This window comes from Zootoca vivipara, chromosome 5 (genome assembly GCF_963506605.1).
Source record: "Zootoca vivipara chromosome 5, rZooViv1.1, whole genome shotgun sequence".
NCBI lineage: Eukaryota > Metazoa > Chordata > Lepidosauria > Squamata > Lacertidae > Zootoca > Zootoca vivipara.
In genome coordinates this window covers 34,658,438-34,680,369 of record NC_083280.1, presented here as the reverse complement: position 1 = coordinate 34,680,369, position 21,932 = coordinate 34,658,438, and the positions used below count along the sequence as shown (strand labels likewise).

Sequence of the window (21,932 nt, the reverse complement as noted above, 5' to 3'; positions counted from 1 at the left end):
GAGCCCTTAACCAACATGACTTCCATGAGCGTGTCTAGTCATTTCAAAGCCGGCTAAGCAGAGGGCCATCGGTCTATCTTGTAGTAATGAATCCCTTTAATTACTTGCGTGTTTTGTAAATAATACAGTACTGCTCATCAGATTCACTGGATGATCCCAAGCTCAGGTCATGACATCTGTAGGTAGGACTGCAGAAAGAGTCTCATCTGAAACCCTAGAGAGCCTCTGCAAGTCAGTGTAGACAACACTAAACTAGATGGACCAATGGTTTGACTCTGTATAAGGCAGCTTCCTACCTAACCTTTTAAGATTTGCTTCATAGGGAAGCTTCCCCAAACCTATTGGTCTTTGTTATCTTGTACCTTTTCTAGTTCCACAATATCCTTTTTTGAGTTTGGGTGACCAACCACATCCAAAGTATCTGTACTCTAAACCTTAGCTCAACTTTCCCCAACCTGCTGCTTTTCATGTACTTGGGACTACAGCTCCCATCATCCTCGACCATTGACCATGCTGACTGGGACTGGTGAGAGTTGTCGTTCAAAACTTCTGGAGGGAAACAAGTAGGCGAAGGCGCCGTTAGTGCATCATAAATTTACACAGGAACATTCAGATATGAAATGGTGGTAGCTAATGTACAGTGTGATGAAAAGCAATAAAATAATCTCTGGATCTTTCTATTTAAAAGTTGGTAAACAGAGATGAAAGGCATGCAATAGAAAAACCAATAATTTCTAGAGAGAGAGAGAGAGAGAGAGAGAGAGAGAGAGAGAGAGATCGTTTATCTAGTGAACAAGTTGTTCCCATTAAATCTTTCTGTGTTATACAGTAATTGCACCTGTTTGTAAACAATGATAAAAGGACTGCACTAAGTTAGTAAATGATGCTTCTTTTCTTAGTAGAACTTTCCATTTTGCCTCCACTTTAGACCATGGGTCATAAAGACATATGCCTCTTAGACTATTCTCATTTAGAGTTAATTTCACACTCTTAGGTAGGAATCCTGGGAACTGGTATTGATTACTGAGAGTTCTTTGTTGCGTTTTCCTGGTTTCAGCTAACATACCGTAGATGCTACTATACACAGCTATTTTAATCACCGTTCTCTTTTGGGAGAGGTCTGGTGTCGTAATTCTCAGCATATTGCCTCTAGTATGCTTTTGTCAATACAACTAATTTTCAAATGTAGATTTTATTGTAGGGCATGCTAGTACGGTATGTCCTGCTGTTTTGCCTGTTTCTTTACTGGGTGGGGACATGTTTCTTGCTATATGTTTTCCTTTTTAAAATATCATTAATGTCTGATTTGTATTGTGCAATCTGTCATTGTTGGTTTGTTCGATTGTATTATAAAATCTTGATAACAAAAAAAAAATCATACGGTAGAAGAAGATATGGCAGGATATTAAGAAATGGGTCCCCAAATGCATGTCTGGGTTAAAAGTGGGTCTTTGGGTTGGAAAAGGCTGAAGATACCTGGTTTACATTACTTTAAGCATGGGGCAGATTCCATGTCTAGTGGTCTTGACAGAAATACCTTGTCTGTATTTGGAGTTCAGGCCCAGTGGGCAGTGCAATTTTCCACAGTTCAAATATGGAAAACCATAATGGTCCCCTGCTGAGACTTCCATAGTTTTTGGTTGAGATTTGAGTGTGGTGTTGCATCGAGCACCACTTAGCTCAATATCTGTGGTTTGCCCATATGTGCTGCACTTGTGCATGGAAGAAACAAGAACAAGGAAGCAAATTTTAAATTAGTTTCTGCCAGTTGGTTCTGCGTGCTTCCTAGCAGGGTTCAAGATGCTCAGTTTCAAATTCCTTTTGTTTTGATGTTAACAGATCCTTAGGTAATGCCTAGGCATAGCAGGCCATGAACAAAAGGAAAGGGGTGGGGGCAGTGTTCGATACTCCCATTGTTCTAGGTGTATTTTGTGACAGGGAATTTCATTAGCGCAAGCAGTTTCTGAGCTCTGGGCACAGTACTGCGCCCAAGATTTCATATTAAAACTGCAGAGTAGAAGGAAAGGAAGACCTTTTTCTGCATCCCCACTTCCAACTACTCTCTGAAGGCTGAAGAAGAGACCTCTTAAGGATATTAGGAGGGTGAGCAGGGGAAGAACTACACCATGTGAAAAATAAACATAATATTTTAGCTGCAGTTCATTCCTTTTCAGCTTTGTATTCTTGTTATAAAAAAGTGCACCCAGACATTCCGTTGTTGCGCCTGGATGTTCTGCCTTCTGCCATACTTGAGGGCCTATTCCAAAAGATCTTAACTCGAGAAACGACTTTGCCGCTGTGGAGATGGCAGTATAGAAACAGTGACACATTTCCTCCTGTCTTGTTCCCTCTACAAAGACCTGAGGATCGAGATTATTACCCCACTTCTATTAACCATCCCAGTTCGCCTATCTGCAGCCATAATGCACTTCCTCTTATCAGACCAAAATGATCAGACAACAACAAAGGTTGCTAGATACATAGATGGTGCAATCAGATTAAGGGCCACCAACTGACTGATAATTTAGGATACTAAAGCATGCCTTTTATTCCATGTTCTTATTTCTACATATACTGTATTGCTTTATCGTTGCTATGGCTGTTGGGTAATGCAAATAAAGTTGCATTACCCAACAGCTAGAAGTAAATTACTTACTTACTGTGCAACAACGGAAGTAAATTACTTACTTCTGTTGTTGCACCCATAACCTAGGTTTAAGGACTATTTAGCTCCGAGCTTTCATATCTCAGTTTCTAACACGGGGGTTGGGGGGGTTGGGGGTGGGGAGCTGCCAGAAAGAAACTACAGCTGCTTTTAGCTTACGGCTCTTTTGGATTGGATGTGGCTGCGCTAGTAATAGCTTAATGGTTTTCTGTTTAACTATAATTAACCTGACAGCAGGGTTTGAATATTGCATTCAGGAGAATTGTGCTGGCTTGGCTTTTATAGTATGGGAGCAAACAAGTAATTCCCCACAAGTAAAATGTTAAGTCAAAATGTTTATTTATAAAGGTAAACAGGGTGGGCTGCTCTGTCTCCCTAAAAGGAGGGTGGGGGTGGAGAAAAAATGAGAATGGAAAACTCCACACGTCACCATTTAAGAGTGTCCACAGTGTAGGTTAAAGTAGTATTTGCCCACCACGTCATAGAGTCCCCGATTGTTCTTTGAAACTACCTGTTGTCATGTAGGAAACACAGCGATGTATGTGCAATTCCATGCCTCTCTGATCTTAAGATAGGGGTCAGCAAACTTTTTCAGTAGGGGGCCAGTCCACTGTCCCTCAGACCTTGTGGGGGGGCCAGACTATATTTTGAAAATATATATGAATGAATTCCTATGCCCCACAAATAACCCAGAGATGCATTTTAAATAAAAGGACACATTCTACTCATGTAAAAACATGCTGATTCCCGGACCATCTGCGGGCTGGATTTAGAAGGTGATTGGGCCGCATCTGGCCCCCGGGCCTGAGTTTGGGGACCCCTGTCTTAAGAGCCAGATTCTGACTTCCCTCACCCCACCCGAATCATTTTGGCAAAACAAAATCCTTTGCAGGCAGGATTGAAGCCACACCTACAGAAGAAGATCCTTTTCTCTGCTGGCTTTGATTCAAGCTGGTGATGCGAAGGGATATTTGCAGGGAAGCCCCACTTACAGCTGCATCAGGAAATGCCCAGTGGGAAATTCTGTAGCGCAGCTGATGGCTGTAGGCTTCTTGTCGCTGCTGATTGGTGCTGACAGAATCACCGGGAGCACTTTTAGTGGGTTTCCACTGGCCCCATTTGGCACCAGGTGTGGGGCAGGTGGGTATGATTTAGGGAAATTAAGCTGGCGGGCTGAACGTTCCCCACCCCCGCCAGAAGTTCTCGACCAGGAGGGAGGGAGCGCACAGAGCGGCTCCTTGCTTCAGTGTGTATGTATGAGGGCAACAAAGTCCTGCGGTGCAGTGTGAGCTCCACTCATCGGTCTTGGATCTTCCAGTGTGATCGACATTTCCCAGCAAGGACACACACTGGAGTGGCTAAGTAAGGTGGGTATCAGAAGGAACCCTGAGGACATTTCAAGAAGTTCCAGTGTTGATGAATACTAGAGAAAAAGCAACTCTGTAGCAATCTAATGGCTGTTTCAGCAACATCACTAGGAAAAGTATACAATGGTACCTCGGTTTTCGACCGTCTCTGTTGACGAACATTTCGCTTTACAAATGCGGTAAACCCGCAAGTAAATGCTTCGGTTTCGAACATGCCCCATGGCTTCTGCTGAGTGCAAGATCCTGAGACTTAGCTGACGGCTGTTGAGTTTTCAGTCTTCAAAGTTTCAGAACTTGGTCTTCCGCAACGGATTACGTTTGAAAACCAAGGTACCACTGTATATGGAAATGCTTGCTTGAATACTGTTATTTACCTTTTGGAAGTTATAAAAGAGAGTGTTGGGTTGGCTAGATTTCTTCTGCTCGAGTCCTAAAAACCCTGACTCCTGGCCAAACTATTGTGCTGGATTATTTACTCTCCAAATCAAGCTGCAAAGGTCTCTGTCTCTTCTTGGTCCTTCTATATCGCAAATGTCTTTTTATTTGAGGACTGCCGGGGGGGGGGGGTTTGAGTTAGAGAGCTCCATGCAGGAGATCCCCTTCATGTGATACTAATCCTTTTCTGTCTGGATTTCCCAGTCCGGCATGTGTTATGCCTCTACCCCCTTCATCACCAGGGAGTTAACAGCTTTAGGGCTCCAGCACTATAGCAACATTCCAGTCAGTGAGCCGTCTGCCTGAATGACCTCAGCATGTGGAAGAATGGTTGTATTCTCAGTTATTATGTTGGGACTGCTTTGGAGGGATGTGCAGTGAGGAACAGCTAATGGAGAAGAAGCTAGAAATAGATGCCCAGTGCCAGAATCCTCTCTCAAACAGCTACCCTGTTTTTACAGCCACTTCATAAGACACATACTCCAGCAAGGCTTGGCCTTTGGACTTGAGCGACTATGATTTAAGATTAGGTGCTGTTCTCTTAGAAAGGGTTTAGTTTAGTATCTCAAGCTTTTCTAGATAATTGCTTTATTGTGTACTGTTGTTTCTCGGTTGTGACAGCAGATTGAAATTTCTTGCCCACCCCCCCAGGCCAAGCAAGTCTGTTGTGGGAAAATTAGATCTCGGTGACACTGGAAAATGCAGTATTATTATTTTTAATCAGTGGAAACATATTATTTCCCTCTTGCCCACTTCTAGTACTGTTTGGAGGGCTGTGCAGGATGTGGCATTGCAAATATTATGGGCATCTGTTGGTTAGTGTCAGTGACATCTCTGGCAATCTGTGACACACTTGGCATTTATCGCACCATTGAGAGAAAATGGAAAATAAGGCCAATTGCATGGGCTCTGGAGAATCAGTGACTCATAAAAGCATAAAAATATCATTCTGGCGAAGTCTAGGCAGTTGCATTCTCAACTTAGCTTAGGAATCTAATCTGTACCGAGAATACTTTGCAGTGCAAGACGTATTATTACTGCACACAGATTGGTATTTCCTTCTGGCCTCCACCCTCATTTCTTACAGAAATCCTATAAGGTTGTATATCCAGTTTTTATCAAACATTATGCATCAAGGTGGTCAAAGAAGGCATTCATCTAAATTCTCCTTGAGATGCTTAGAGTTACCCATGTAGCTTTCTGGCATTTGGAAATTCCTGTACTTTTTTCCAGCCACTGCCATGGGAGTGAGGCATAGTGGAGTCAATCTGTTCTGCTCCTCTATGTCAATCCAGCCGTCTCTGAGCTAGGGAGTGTGGGCAGGAGAAAGAGGAGCCTTCTCCTTCTGTATCCTATTCTGGTTTTCTCCAGATCTGAGGTGTGTGGGAAGATGCACTGGAATGAAACACACCATCATGATACTAGGTTAGGAAACATAACAGATTGATTGGGCGGTGGGTGGGCGAGCTATGGGATCCTGAGGTTTATATGCGTTCCAAGAGAGAAAGCAAGCCACACAAAGGTATTCCTAAATAGATGCATTATGTTCTTGTTTCCTACTAAACAACAGATGAGCAAACTCATTTGAGGGTAGGAAAGACAGCTCCATACACTATGCACTGTGGAGAATAATATGAGAAACCCAAGTGTCATTATGCTTCATTACTTTTCATATAAAAAAGAAGGAAGTAATTATATAAGTAGACTATAAGTATACCTACCATAGTTAATGAGATAATTTACCAGTTCCACACAACTTAAGATAGTCTGTCTGGAACAGTGACTTAACTGGACCAAGGTGGAGAGTGCTCGTTTGACTTCTCACAACCAGTGCAAATAAGATTGTAGTGAAAACTCTGTGAGGACCTTTTCGTTTCCTCGAGTTTCCTAATATCAGAACTTGAAACATCCCTGATGTAGGGTTCAGCCCTTGGTTCCCTGCTGTGTTCTGTTTTATCAGGTCTGGTGGACGTTGTCTTTGTCTCCTTGCCCTTGCTCCACAGAGTGGTGTACACCAGGTTTCTCCAAACCGGTGTCTTCCATAAGCCTCATTGACCAGGACTGCTAATGTTTAGGAATGACGGAAGTTGCAGTCCAAAACATCTGGAGAACACTGGGTTGGAGAAATTCATACTACCGTGTTTCTCACATTTTAAGTCATGTCTTATATTTATTTTTACTCCAAAAAACCCCGCCATGGCTTATTTTCAGGGGATGTCTTATTTTTTTTGTTAAGCTTTTTAATTTTTTACCGGTATTAAGCTTTCAGAGTTTTGCTGGGTCGGGCTCGGTGCAGCGCGCGCTGCTGCCCTTGCCGGCTCCCGCTGGGTCGGGGCTCTCCCTCTCTGAGATAACTACCGTACGAGCTCTTCTCCTCCTCACCCCCCAGTCGTGACACGGCCGCCGCGCGGGCTTCCTTACCCGGGTTGCAGTGCAGCGGCGAGGGCGGCGTGGCGACGGGCGACGAGGGGGCCGGGGAAGGCTGAAGCAAAGGCGACGGCGGAGGCAGCGGCGGGTCTTTGGGGCCGCCAGCGCCCGGCGAAGGTGCAGCGGAAGGCGGCAGCATGAGGTAGCAATGCGGAGGGGGTAGGCAGCGCACGCAGAACGAGTGGAGGCACGGCAGCAACAGGTTGAGCCGCGACTCTCCGTCGGCCCGGTCCGCGGGGCCTTGCCGGCTTTCAGCCTCGTTTTCCCCACCCATGGCGACAGGACCGGCTGCGGTGGGCCCTGCTCCCGCCATAGGCTCGTCCATTGTTCAGCGGCGGCGGCCATTTCAGGCGCGAAACGCCTCTCACCCAATGGCCGCTTCTGCTCTCACCCTCCCCCCGGCCTGCTCACGAGCGGAGCCCCGCCCCTTCACGGCCGCCGGGAGCAAGCGACGTCGGTTGCTCGTTGGTGTGATTGGCAGGCTGTTCTGGGCTTGGTCGAATTCGGGGTGGGGGATTCATTCAAGAAAGAGCCGGCAAAGACAGCTGCATGCGCTGTGCCGAGCCCCAACTCAGCGGGAGCCGGCAAGGACAGTAGCGCGCACCGCGCAGAGTCCCGACTGAGCGGGACCCGGGAGAAACAGCAGCGCTCGGCGAGGCGCACGCTGCAAAAGCACCATGCAGACCTGCTCCTACCACTGCTCCCACTCAGCATGTCTTATTTTTGGGGGATGCCTTATATTTTATTGCCTCCAGAAAATTGTGCCATGTCTTATTTTATAGGGACGTCTTAAAATGTGAGAAACACGGTATGAAGGCCTGTCTAAACAGTACAGTTTTCAGGAGACAGAAGGCAGAGATGGTTCCTGCCAAACCTCAACTGGTAAGGAGTTCTACAAGGCACGGCCTACCACACTAAAGACTCAGTCTCTTAGTGAAGGCCAAGCAAGCCTCAAGGGCATGAGGAACCACCAAAAGTGACCCATCAGGTTCTCAGTGACTGAGGTGGAGTATAAGGGATCAGGTGGTCCCTAAGGGACTTTGGGCCCATGTTTAGGGCTTTGTGAATTAACACAAGAACTTTGAACTTGGTCTGGCAGCAAATTGGCAACCAGTGCAAGACAGGAACACCGTCCCCCAAATCTGCTATAGGGAGAGTACAACTTCCCCCCCAAATACGACTTGCCCATGGCACATCCTTCTTAAATTGATTGTGCTTCAGTTGATTGGCCCAGATCCTGTCCATTACTGATCTCAGACCCCTGTTCAGCACTTTTACTACCTCACCCAAAATCTCGTGAAAAGGAGAAACAAGAGCTGGCACCTCACCCGACTCAAACCCTCTGGATGACGTGACTCAGCAGCTTAATGTTGATGATAAACAGCACTGGAGTCAGAATGAAAATCTGAGGGGACGCCGTAACATCAATGTCTTGATGTTGTGGTGTAAACTCCCAGCACCATATTTTGAAAGTTTTTTTTTTCCAAGTAGGCACCCTGCAGCTCATTCTCTCCAGAAAAAGACTATAGTTGATGGTTAATCTCCTGCACTGGAGGTCAGGACTCAAACCAATAGCTTCAAATTACAAGAAAGGAGACTAACCACCAGGGAGAACTTTCTGAAAGTAAGAGCTGTTTAACAGTTGAATAGCCTCCCTCTGGAGGTTGGGTGGCCATCTGTCACGGATGCTTCAGCTGAGATTCTTGCCTTGCAGGGGGTTGGACTAGATGACCCTGGGGTCCCTTTTCCAACTCTACAATTCTATGATTCTTTGTGAGTGCGTGTAGAAACTAGTCTATTATACAAAGGTAAAATGTACGCTTGTTGCTTTGCCCATTTTTGCCTCTGGTCCTGCCTACCACTGGGATGTAGGCCCTTGGAAGATTACCCAGATGGAAATGTGGCCCTCAGTCTGAAAAATCCTGCACTAGGCCTGTCCAGGTGTTATTTAAATGGGTACCTTATCATGCGTGGGTTGGGGAGGGATGGGAATGCTAGCCCTATTCTTCCTTCTGTACTTAATTTTCTTGCCTTCCACGAGTCTACAGGTCCATAGAAGATCCCCACGTTTTGGAAGTTAGGGAAGTTTTAAATGTCTGATGTTTTATCGCATTATCATCATCATCATCATCATCATCATCATCATTGATTCTGTTGGGAGCCGCTCAGAGTGGCTGGGGAAACCCAGCCAGATGGGCGGGGTATAAAAATTATTATTATTATTATTATTATTAGGAACCCTAAAGCAAAAACAGGCACCAAGAAGGCAGCATATTTAACCCACTTGTCCCTGCAAGAGCACCCCACCAGCCCTGCAATCTTCTAACACTGTGCAACTTCAGTTTTCATTGACATCAGCTATCCAATCTGTCATTGGATTAGCAAATGAAATTTAGGGGTGCTGTAGTTGAAATAAGATTTCATTGGCTTGATTAAACAGATTGTCCCTGGTAATCACACTTTCAGAACGGTTGGTGTTCCTGCATCGCAGGGGTTTGGACTAGATGACCCTTGGGTTCCCTCCCAACTCTATGATTCTATGGCGGTATCAAAAGCCACAGGAGAATAAGCAGAGTTGCAGTCCCCTTGTCCCTTTTCTCAGCATCGTTCATTGGGCTCATCCAAATAGTTTCTGTGCCAAAAGCAGGCCTGAAACCAGATTGAGATAGTTCTAGGTCTGGTACGCTCATTCTAGTCCTAAAAAAAGAAATCTGCAAAATGAGAGGTGACTCATAAAGTTGAAAAAAAAAAATCAAGGTCCATCTGGTCTTATTCTTTCCCCTCTCACAAGGCAGTGTCATCTTCACTCAGCCACACATTTACACCTGCCAGTATGTCAGCCCACAGAATATCACAGTAACTAATGCTGTTACTGTTGTGGAAGTTAGCTTATTTCAGTGATGGCGAACCTATGACACGCGTGTCAGATGTGACACGCAGAGCCCTCACTACTGGCACTGCGCCCCATCGGCCCATTTGCGCTGTTGTTGTCCCCCCCCCCCATTTGTTCTCCCGCTCCTCCTACAGCTTGTCTCTGTTAGAGCTTGTCTCCACTGTTAAAACCCGGATCTTTTATTGTTGTTGTTGGTAACCAGAGATTGGTTTTTTAACCCTTTCTGTGCTGTTTTTCTGGCGCTTTGGCAGACTATGATTGGGTGTAACAGTGTTCGTTTTTTAACCCCTTCTGTGCTGTTTTTTTTTTTGTGCTTTGGCAGACTATGTCGGTGCTGCCTGTTAGTTCCAGCGAAGGTATTATTCGTCATTTATTTCTGTTCTCTTTCCCCCCAAAAAAGTGCAGCAGCTTTGCGGCATCCCCCCCAAAAGCAAAGTAACTTTTGCACCTCCAAAACTTTGGTCAGCAGCTCCCCCCAAAAAGCTCAACAACTCTGGGCACTTTGTGATAAATAAGTGGTTTTTTTTTAGGTTAGGTTAAATAATTAGTTTTTGGTTTATTAAATACAGTTATATATTACAATTATACATTTTTGTTATTTAAACTATAGGTAAAGGTAAAAGGACCCCTGACCATTAGGTCCAGTCGTGACCAACTCTGGGGTTGCGCGCTCATCTCGCATTATTGGCCGAGGGAGCCGGCGTATAGCTTCCAGGTCATGTGGCCAGCATGACAAAGCCACTTCTGGCAAACCAGAGCAGCACATGGAAACGCCGTTTACCTTCCCACTGTAGCGGTTCCTATTTATCTACTTGCATTTTTGACGTGCTTTCGAACTGCTAGGTTGGCAGGAGCTGGGACCAAGCAACGGGAGCTCACCCCGTCACAGGGATTCGAACCGCTGACCTTCTGATCAGCAAGCCCTAGGCTCAGTGCTTTAACCACAGCACCACCTGAGTCCCTTATTTAAACTATAAATATCGTGAAATTATGGTTTTTTTCTCGAAGTGACACATCACCCGAGTTATGCTCGTTTTTTTGGCGAATTTTGACACACCAAGCTCAAAAGGTTGCCCATCACTGGCTTATTTTATATTTATGCTACAGCGGAGGAAGTATGAGGAGACAGCTCAGAGAACAAAGAAGGCTTAGATATAGTCCTTCTGAAACACTGGAGGTAATATTTTGCTTTTGTTAAAAGCAAAAATCTGCCCTTATTCCCTTATGGGGTACATAAGAGCCCTTTATTGGGTTCTCCATCGGTCGGAGATATAACAGAGGCCAACCAGAGAAGTTTGAGTTGCAACAGGGTCCTTCCCCTCACGCAGGAGAACAAGGAAGGAACCCCAAACAAAGGTGTCCTGCCCTTAAATAGAAATTTGAAATTGGTTTCAGCCCACCCCCAGAAACATCACCCATACGTCACAGAAGGGGTGTAGCCCAAGACCGACCTCCCTAGATTCATCATAGGTACATTATGAAAGGGGAGGTCTGGTGGCAGTAATCTGAGCATCCTGGACCTTGCCCCCAAAACCTAATCAACAAAAAAAGAGAGATATTTACATTTCCCTGTTTCCCAGCCAAGTTAATCATAGCCTTTTGTCTGGCACTCAGGTATCAGGATGCCAGGGATTATCACTTTAATTCCTGAGACAATGAGAAGGTTCCCCCCACCCCCCTTCTTCCTTGCAGATGAACACCTGGTCAGAGAGAGTCAAAATGGTGTCAGTCAGGCCTGTCTTCCTGTGCTGCTTCAGACACGTGCCTGTATATTCATGTACATGTTTATGAACATATATATATATATATATATATATATATATATATATATATATATATATATATAACCTTAAAATTCTTACAACACTTTCATTCTACTATCGGTTGATGTGGGTAGTGGATATAAAATTTCCATCTGACTCTGCTTTTATTGAAATGGTTGACGCTGCAGATGTTGATCTCTGTATCAGCATCCCTCAGTAACTGTCACTTCGGTTTGCAAGGTGTCTTCCCCCACAAAGAGCATTGAACCGGAGAAAAACAAAACTTGTTCCTCTTTTGCATTTCTTAAAACGAACCACAAGAACTTCACTGAGGCCTTGGGAAACTTCTTTTGTAGGTAAATTGGCATATCACACAGGAAACAGCTCAGGACTTCTCTGCTGAAACAGAGATGTGTTGGGAATGGTGTGCGAGTCAGTGAGAGATTTCCAGCCAAATTGAAAGAACTAAATGTTTATTATTCCTGGAGCAAAGAGAAGATCTGTATCCTGTCACGATGCTCAACTTTTTGATGACCACTCAGTATGCAGCAAGGGAGAGAAAAAAGTTGTTTCCCTAACTCAGTTGAAAGTCAAAGTGCCAGTAGCTTGAAAACAGAATCCTCATTGTTGGGAGAGAGGTTTATCTTCCCCGCTTTCATCCTGCATTTGTGTATATAAGAGTATGCCTGTTGCAAGTTCAAGAAAACGCAGGTAGTAAAAGGAGTGCAGCTCCAGCATTTGCCATTCCTTTCCAGGCATGGCCAAACTTGGCTCACCAGCTGTTTTGGAACTACAATTCCCATAATCCCTGACCACTGGTCCTGTTAGCTAAGGATGATGGGGGTTGTAGTCCCAAAAGTGCTGGAGGGCCAAGTTTGGCCATGCCTGCTTTAAACCAAGTTGCAATGAAAGCTGTTTAAGATTTCTGTGGCAAATGAGGAAGGAGCAAAGACAGGCAGTTTCACTGCCTGCCTCTCTGTCACCCTAAGAATGGGCACAGGATGTCTGAAGGAAAAGGAAGGAGCAAAGGCTTGATAAAATGCTATATTTTTAAAAAGGAACCCATGGAAGCAAAAAGCCCACAATGTCAGCCTGTCATTTTGTCACTCTATACAACGGCAAGTGGATAGTTCCAAAATGGAATTGCCGGTCTGAATTTGGAATGTATTAAGGAACTGGCTGATGCCTCTGGAGATACCAATTCCAAGGAAAGGGGGACAGATTTTGTTTTGTGGGTGGGAACAATAGGGGGTAAAAGATTTTGATAGATAAGTTGGAATATTTTTGGGTAAAGGGTAGAGATTAGTAGTTAAATAATAGTAATGTGAAGTGTGAAGGGTTATTAGCAATAAAGAAGTTACAACCTAGAAAAAAGAATGAGATTTTAGAATTGGGAACTGCAAGAGTTAGTGTAATATTTAGAACTCAAGAAGGGGGAATGAGGAAGTCCGAAATGTTTAGATTTGAAGTTATAGAGTTGAATTTTTTATTTTTATTTTCATCTTTTTCTTTCTTTTTCTATTTTATTGTTATTGATATGTGAAGAATTTTGGGGAATAGGATTTGTTGAAATTGCCTTATATTTTTCCTTTTTTGTATTTTTCCATTTTTTTTCTTTTTCTCTGTCTATAAAATCCAATAAAAATTATTTTAAAAAACAAAACCAAAATGGAATTGCCACCTCTTAGACCAATCAGGAAACATTCAGAATCTAAGGTAAGAAAAATTGGAAAAATAGAAATTCTTAATTCAGAGATGTTTATGCACTTCATTGAAGTTCTACTTTTAAATACAAGAAAAGAAAAGAAATACTTCTTTTAAGAAATGTACAACCAAAGAGGACTACTGTTAGCTTTCAATTTCGCCAGTGTTTTTTCTATGAAAGGTATTGCAAAGCTGACAATTGTGCTGTTACCTTGCCATTGGAGAGTCTTATTCACTTCAGTGAATCTGTTCAGTTCCGTGAAGGGAGGCCGGACACGAAGAACATTCAGCAGTTCTACTGACCAGCATAACTGAATTTGGTTTCATTTCTATCTGATTATGCAGGTGGTAACGGAACACAGTTTAAAAGGTCTGTCAGATTCTCCAAAAGAGCCAAGGGCAACAAAACATATCTAGTTTCCTGCATGGAAAAAATACAAGAGTGTTTATTCTGACTTTACTTTGCTTCACAGTGAAAGTCAGCATTATGAAATCATGGATGATAGCCAACAAACATTAGTCATCCTCTGAGTGGACCCACTGAAATCAACAAAAACTATTGGGTCTGCTCTGAATATGACTTAGTTGGATACCTTTCACAGCCGGAAAAAATAGAGCAACAGAAGAGCTTTGCTGGATCAGACCAGAGGCTTTATCTAGTCCAGCATCCGTTTCCCACAGGGGCCAAGTAGAAGCCTACAGGATATCTACAAACAGAACAAGAGCTCTCTCCTGCTGTTGTTTCCCAGGAAATTGTATTCATAGAGACAGCATATTCACATCAGGACAAGTAACTGTTAATAGCTTCTCCTCTAATTTGTCTAATCCCCTTTTAAAGCCATTGTGAGTTGGTGCCATCACCACATCTTGTGGGAGCAAGTTCCACTGTTTAGCTGGGTGCCATGTGAAGAAGGACTTCCTTTCGCCTTGTCCTGTTTTAAAGTGTTTTCACAGTGAAAACAACCATTTGGTATTTTTGGACCACCAGACTTTTTGCTTGATGGCAGTCGGCTTCAACATTTCTCATTTTGCCTGAGTTTTTGTATTTTTTAAAGTGAAATGCTGAAAAATAAATTGTTATGGAAACTCCAGATCGTTATATATACATCTATAGACATTACAGTCTCCATCCCCTAGGCTGTGTTGCAAAAAACATGGATTTGGGAAGGGAATTGTTCACATCTCAGAATGGACTTACTCTTTAATAAGCAAACATGTACTGTATACCGTAGGTGTTGGTTCTATATGCTGAACACCTTTTAGAGAGAATTACATGCTTACTCGGGGAAGGAAATTCTAGTTCCAGTAATAGCTTTTTTAAAGTGAGGCAGAACCACATGAGCATGGAAAAACTCCAGAAAATGTCACATGACTGATAAGCAAAGTATACTGAATTCAAGCAGAGCACGTACTGTACTTGGGAGCTATAAGTGTATGTGCTTGTTGCTGTTGACTTGACCTTTTTCTAAGCTCTGTTGGTCATGGCTCCTGTTTTATTGCCAACGGATCTTGTGTTACCTAGGAAATGGCCACTCCTGTGTACAGCGGCATACTCCCCAATACAATTACCTACATATCTCTTATTTCTCAGAACAGTAAAAATTGACCGACAGGGGGCTGTTGAGACCTTTACAATGTTATTGTGCCTTGTTTCCACAGCATTTCTCGTGAGGAGCAATATTTTATGTTTAATAATAATTTTAAGAGGGTCAAAGGTATTGTAGTGTACATAGTAATTTATTGATCTCAGTGCTGTCTCTGGTTTAAAAGTTTTTGTTCGACACACACACGCCGCAGCACCACATCCCACAAAACCTATCAACAGCGAAAATAATGAAATAACTGTAGCCACCAAGGAAAACGAAGCTCCGTTCTGTACCTTCCGTTCTGAGAATACAAACTATTGCCTGCAGGGATAGATAGCTAGTGGTTTGGGCCTGATACAATTGCGACAAAAAGTATTTAGTTCTACTAAGTCCTGACAGTGAAGTTGAGCGGAAAGAAGAAATGCCTGTTGAGCTTTCCCAGTAGTGAGAAATTCCAGGGATGCAGCTCTTACCCAGATTTAGTTTATTTTAGAAGGAGGTCACTGGAGCTTTGGTGTTTTGTAATATTTGCACTTGTTTACAGATATACTTGTTAAGCATAGGCAGAGGTGCACAAAAAACCCTCCCCCCATCACAACTCCACAGCCAACAGCCTGAAGTGCTGCTAGCTTCCAAACCCCAAACTAGCTCTCAGTAACTCTGCTTCCTTTAGTCACACACAGACTTCAGCCTGTCCCCTTCTTTTCTCCACAGATACCTAGATTACATCATTCTTAGCTTGGCAGGGAGTGGTGTGTTTGTTTGTTTGTACCCCAGTCAAAAGACCAAAGGAAGATGTCAAATTAGTTTCGATGCTCATCAGCTTTAATTCCTTGAACAAAAGGCACCTTTGTCATGGGATTATCAAGGAACTTTTGTAGGCATTCTGGCCTCATTAATGTTTTTCCACCCCAAGCCATCACTCTTACACCATTCCCCCCCCCTCCGTTTTTTCAAGTAGGTGAGAAAGGAATGATTATATGTCACATGTGATCCAAACATTTCCCCTTGAAAAAAACGTTGTTGTTAACATCGTACTACTACATTTCATTTGCATACCATTTTGACTCAAAACCTTGAACAGCGCATTGAAACAATAATAATAATAATAATAATAATAATAATAATAATAATAATAATAATTATTATTATTATTATTATTATTATTTATTTATACCCCGCCCATCTGGCCGGGTTCCCCCAGCCACTCTGGGCGGCTTCCCAAAAAACAGAAATTCTAAAATACAGAAATCCATCAAACATTAAAAGCTTCCCTAAAAAGGGCTGCCTTGAGATGCCTTCTAAAGGTCTGGTAATTGTTCTCTTTGACCTCTAGTGGGAGGGCATTCCACAGGGTGGGTGCCACTACCGAGAAGGCCCTCTGCCTGGTTCCCTGTAACTTGGCTTCTCGTAATGAGGGAACCGCCAGAAGGCCCTCGGAGCTGGACCTCAGTGTCCGGGCAGAACGATGGGGGTGGAGACGCTCCTTCAGGTATACCGGACCGAGGCCGTTTAGGGCTTTAAAGGTCAACACCAACACTTTGAATTGTGCTCGGAAACGTACTGGGAGCCAATGTAGGTCTTTTAGGACCGGTGTTATGTGATCTCGGTGGCCGCTCCCAGTCACCAGTCTAGCTGCCGCATTCTGGATTAGTTGTAGTTTCCGGGTCACCTTCAAAGGTAGCCCCACGTAGAGCGCATTGCAGTAGTCCAAGCGAGAGATAACTAGAGCATGCACCACTCTGGAGAGACAGTCACTGGGCAGGTAGGGACTCAGCCTGCGTACCAGATGGAGCTGATAAACAGCTGCCCTGGACACGGAGTTGACCTGTGCCTCCATGGACAGCTGTGAGTCTAAAATGACTCCCAGGCTGCGCACCTGGTCTTTCAGGGGCACAGTTACCCCATTCAGGACCAGGGAGCCCCGTTCGCATCCAGAGCAGTATGCAGCCTGAAGTGCATGCTCTCCATGTGATTCGGTGCTTATGCGCATGATGTCATTCGGTGCGTCTGCGCAAATCGCTGAATCCAGAAGTAACCCGTTCTGGCACTTTGTAACCCGTGATGTATGCAACCTGCAGCGAACGTAATTAGAGGTATGACTGTACAATAATTGCCCATAAATTGTTAAATAAAACAATATGAAAGCAAAATGGAAACAGAAGAGGGTTTAAAAAAGACAGGAAGATTAAATGGGGGCCTCTCACCAATCCTGCACCCAACAGACTTACCGTAGGGGCTAGAAACCTGAAGAGACCATGATAAATGCTTCCGGCATCTAGGTGCCTGCCCATTCATTTCTAAAGCAGGAGTGGGCTTTACTTTCTATGTCAAAGAGACGCCACAGCAGAGGAAAGCCAAACCTGCACCTTCCCCTCTGTGCTTCTGTTTGGGGGTAGGTCTCAGCTGCTCCGCTGCATGCAAACCAAACAATAGGTTGTTGCTGGGGAAATCCCATTCATTTCCCACCTAATACAGTCATTGCAAGTTGGAGCAGTTGTGTTAAAACCTGGGTGCATAAGTGCTGGCAAAATACTCAAACTTTCTGTCACAGTTTCTCGCTTTCTTTGTGTGTGGGATCCACTCCTGGGGGGGGGGGGGAGAGATAGGGGAAATAAAAATAAATTTCCCCTTTCCCAAGGGGACCATTACAGCTGCACTGTGTGGAGTGCTCTGATGAGTGTTCGGACCATTGTTCCTGCAGTGAGGCTTAGATCCTTCCTCTGGATAAAAGTGTGCTTCCTACGCAGCATTGGGCTGTAGAGCTTGCTGGCTGTTCTCAGTGGAATGGCATGGCAGCCTCTCCTGAGTCCAGAGTCACCAACACAGCACATGCGGGCTCCCTGGCTGCCCACAAAGGCTTTCACTGGTTCCCCAGGGCAGGTGCCCCAGAGTCTGAACTTTAAAAAAAAATTTTTTTTTTTAACCAAGTCTCTAGACCTTCTAGAAGAACATTATGGGGCAAAATATGTAGATAGTGCCTTACTGATTTCTGTGGAATGAAAGTGCGGTGTGCTGTGACCAACTTTTCCTGGTACTAAGGAATGCTGCCTGCTGCTGTTAGACAGAAACAGCATGTGTGTGTGTGTTTGTGTGTAAAAAATCATTATTGTCCTCCACAACCAGGACTAGCAGGACACAGCTGACTTCTCTTAGGGTTTTCCAGGGAGGCTGTCTCTCTAATTTTGGTTTACATCAGGGGTCGGCAAGGTTTACCTCGCCTGGGCCGGTTCACTCCAGTGGAGATCCCTCCGTGGGCCAGATCGCGTGTGTGCCTGCAATTTCCAGCACCGCGGAAGCGAGTCCCTGCACCGCACTTCACTGGTTTAGCGTAGCGGGTGGGGACTTGCCAAGCGGGCAGCTCGGTTTGGGGGCAGCTCGTGGGCTGGTTAAACAACCCCCGTGGGCCGCTTGTGGCCCATGGGCCTTAGGTTGCTGACCCTTGGTTTACACCATGCCCCATGCTCCCATAGCAGCTATTTTGTGACTGGCAGCACCCTCTCAACATTCAACATGTACCTACTGGTCCGAAAAGGTTAGTGCTCCCCTGCCCAAAGTGCTCGGTTGATAGTTGTTTGCAAACTCCTTGAGATACAAATAACCTGTCCTGACATTTATGGCTAGTTGATTCCCACAGCTACATGGTGGTCTGCACTGGCAAAGCAATGTGGTCTCTTCTGGCTGCCCATTTCTGCATCGTGCAGAACTTGTGAGTCCCCATACCAAAACAAAACCTGGGAACTGCCGCTGTAGACCAGGCATCCCCAAACTTCGGCCCTCCATATGTTTTGGTCTACAATTCCCATCTTCCCCGACCACTGGTCCTGTTAGCTAGGGATCATGGGAGTTGTAGGCCAAAACATCTGGAGGGCCGCAGTTTGAGGATGCCTGCTGTAGACCATACTGATCTAGATAGCTCAACAGTCTAACTCAGTTTAAGGCAGCTTCCTCCAGAGTTGGATTGCAGACTTTTGAAAATAGCGAGATTGATGACGCTGATTCTACAGGGCCCATGCAGTTTTTCTTATCATTTGCTTAGGCGGGTTTCCACTTCATTGTTTTTCATTTCAGAGGTTTCTTGTTGCTTCTGTTCTGCTGCGCAGCTGCCTTTCAGTTGTGACATTTTGTCACCTCTTGGCTGGCACCTGTTCTGTCCCCACCCATCCCTTTTCTGAGTTTTATGCAAAGCTCATGGAGCGTTTTCTCCTCCTAGGAGTAAAATAGATAAACCACCACCAACAGCCAGGTGAATCACAGAACAAGCCTGTGATTTAAATTTAGAGACAGAAACTAAGAAACCCATTTTTCTTCTTCTTCTTGGTTCACATTTAGTTATATATGGTTATTAGAAACACTTAAACTGAGCTGCTCTGCATTATTTATTTCATGCAAGTTGAATTCGGAAAAAGCCCCACCAAGCAACTATTCCTTAGCCTCAGTTCCCCGGTTGTAAAATGGCAGAAAGGTAGTTGATCGTCAATGAGCTGGGACTAAAAAAGAGGAAGATGAAAAATATAAATTTAGAATAAGGCTAGAAGTTTTTGCACTCTGTAATTCTGGATACACAGGGCTGCATCTGCTCTCTGCACTGTACATATCATACCCCTTTAAACAGTCTTGGCTTCCCTCAAATAATCTTGGAAACTGTAAAGGGTGCTGAGAGTTAGGAGACCCCCCCACCCCAATTCCCCTCACACAGCTATCATTACAGAGTTCCCCAGGAAGAAGGATTGCCTGTTAAACCACTTTGGGAATTGTAGCTCTGTGATGGGGCCTTCATTACATGTACCAGAGGGAAATCCATTTATTTCTGAGGTATATATACATAGTTTTCTAATCAGTAAGATTCATGACAACAACCCAGCTACTTTTGGTGTCCTGTATAATGAAATGTAATTCTTCAAGTTGTGGCAGTGAGCAATAATATCAGCAGTAGAAGTTTGGCAGTCGTTTTAGGTAAAGCGAATAGAACTGCTGGAGCAGGCCATTTCTAGTAATGCCTTTTGTGATACCTGAGGATAACGGAAAACAAGTCTGAAAAATGATTTTGACCGTGCGGCAGATTCCCAATATCCAGTAGCAAGCCTGTTCTGACACTGCAGTGTCAGTTTGACTTGGTGGGTTGTATGCTGTACTCAGGCCCGGCTCTAGGTGTAGTCCCGGTGGCGCGGGGCGCCAGGGCGCTGGGCCGGCAGGGGGGCGCTGCGCAGCAAAGCCACGCGGAAGGCGTGCTGCGCGCTGCAAGGGCGGGGGCGCCGGAGCGATCTCCGCGCCTCAGTGCCAGGGCACCCAACCGGCTTGAGACCACCCTGGCTGCACTCTTCCTGTGTTTCAGTTGATTGTTGAATTTTATGTCTTAATGTATTATATATTCTGATGTTAGCCGCCCTGAGCCTGGTTCTGGCCGGGGTGGGTGGGATATAAATAATAATAATTCCTGCAGAGATCTGAATACACCTTCCAAGGAGCATAGGAAGCTTCCTTAAACTGATTAAGAGCATTGGTCCATATATGCCAATCCTGTTGACACGGACTGGCAGCAGCTTTCTAAAGTTTCAGGCAGGAGTTTCTTCCAGTCCAGTACGTTACACATGTATCGCTATTTTCCCCTCCACTTGCTGAAGATTATAATCCCAAAGATGCTTATAAAATCTAAATCATTTAACTACATTATTCAGTATCATTCCATACCTATGAATCACAGCCTTTTCAGCACTTTGCAGTGAAGCCAGATAACATCAGACCCATAGATATAGAACGTGCCGCCAAGGGCATGCCCTTGCATATGTTACATTACCCAAAAAGTAGTTTGCACATTTCCAAGATTGGGTTCTCTTTCCCCAACACATTGTTATTTTTACTAGTATGAGTATTACCCATCCTCTATCAGCTGACCCCAGGTTCTGATCCCAAGTTATAATCCGTAAAGCTAACAATGCAACATAGACCATGACACAACAAAAATCAATAGTCAACATAAAACCCAGTAATCGGCAGTAAAAATAAAATAAAAATCAATATAAGCAGCTCAAGTATAACTACAGCTAATGTACACCCACAGCTACACACCCCGTAATGCTGGAGCAAATAGATTTTAGCTTGGTGCTAGAATGAGACAAATCAAAAGGTTATCTAGGCCTGCAAGGCGAGAGCATTCCACATCCTGACCACTGCAGAGGAAACCCCACCAAGAAATCCAAGCAGGTTAACAATGTTGCCCTTTCCCTTTTCTGGAGCAGGTCATCTATCAGGGAGACCAAGGCTATTTCAGTTCCAAATCCCAGTCTGAAGCTAAACTGGAATGGATCTAGAGTTCAGTGGTGTCCAAACTTTTTTCAAAGAGGGCCAGATTCGATGAAGTGAAGGGCCATGAGGGCCAACCAAAGTGCCGACCAAAGTTGACCTTTTTAAAAGGATTTTACCCCAAAGTTGTTGAGCTTTTTTAAGGGTTGAAGTTGCTGAGCTTAAGCTTGTTTTAGGGTTGAAGTTGTTGAGCATTTTTTAGGATTGAAGTTGTTGAGGTTTTTTTTTAGGATTTTACCCCAGGAAATAAAATGCCACAGGGGCCAGATTAAACTGAATGGCAGGCCGGATTAGGCCCCCGAAACGGACTTTGGACATGACTAATCTAGATAATCCCATTTTCTCCAAGAACCTCTGAAGCTAACCAGCCGCTACTGTCTTGAGCACCTTGGCCAAGAAGGGATTGTTAGTGACTGGGTGGTATTTTCCATATACCTGTGGGTCAAGGGAAGTCTTCTTCAGGAGAGATTGCCCCAATGCCCCTTTCAAGGTGGCACTGACAGGTAGTCTCTGACATGACAAGGAATCTGCTCTTTCCTCAACCCAGTCAATCCCCTCCTGCTAGCTCATCAGCCACAAAGGATAAGACTTGATGTGGTAGCACAGACCAATTCAAATGTCTTGTCCACTTCCCTTTTAGTGTCATGGCATCTGCTGGCCTTCAAAGCAAGATTCCCAGAGGTAGTCAATGATCATTTAATGGGACCACTAAGAATAGCAATATTCAGCTGATCAAACCTATTTTCACTGTGCATTTCTTAATGTCAAGGTGGGGGAGGTGTGGTTACA

The 21,932-nt window shown here is 44.5% G+C and overlaps 1 protein-coding gene across 2 annotated transcripts in view; it reads left to right on the top strand.

Annotated features, from left to right (window-relative positions):
* Window positions 1-21,932, top strand: part of ST6GAL1 (ST6 beta-galactoside alpha-2,6-sialyltransferase 1) — a 78,185-nt gene that overhangs the window by 18,711 nt on the left and 37,542 nt on the right. The gene's annotated exons all lie outside the window — the stretch shown is intronic.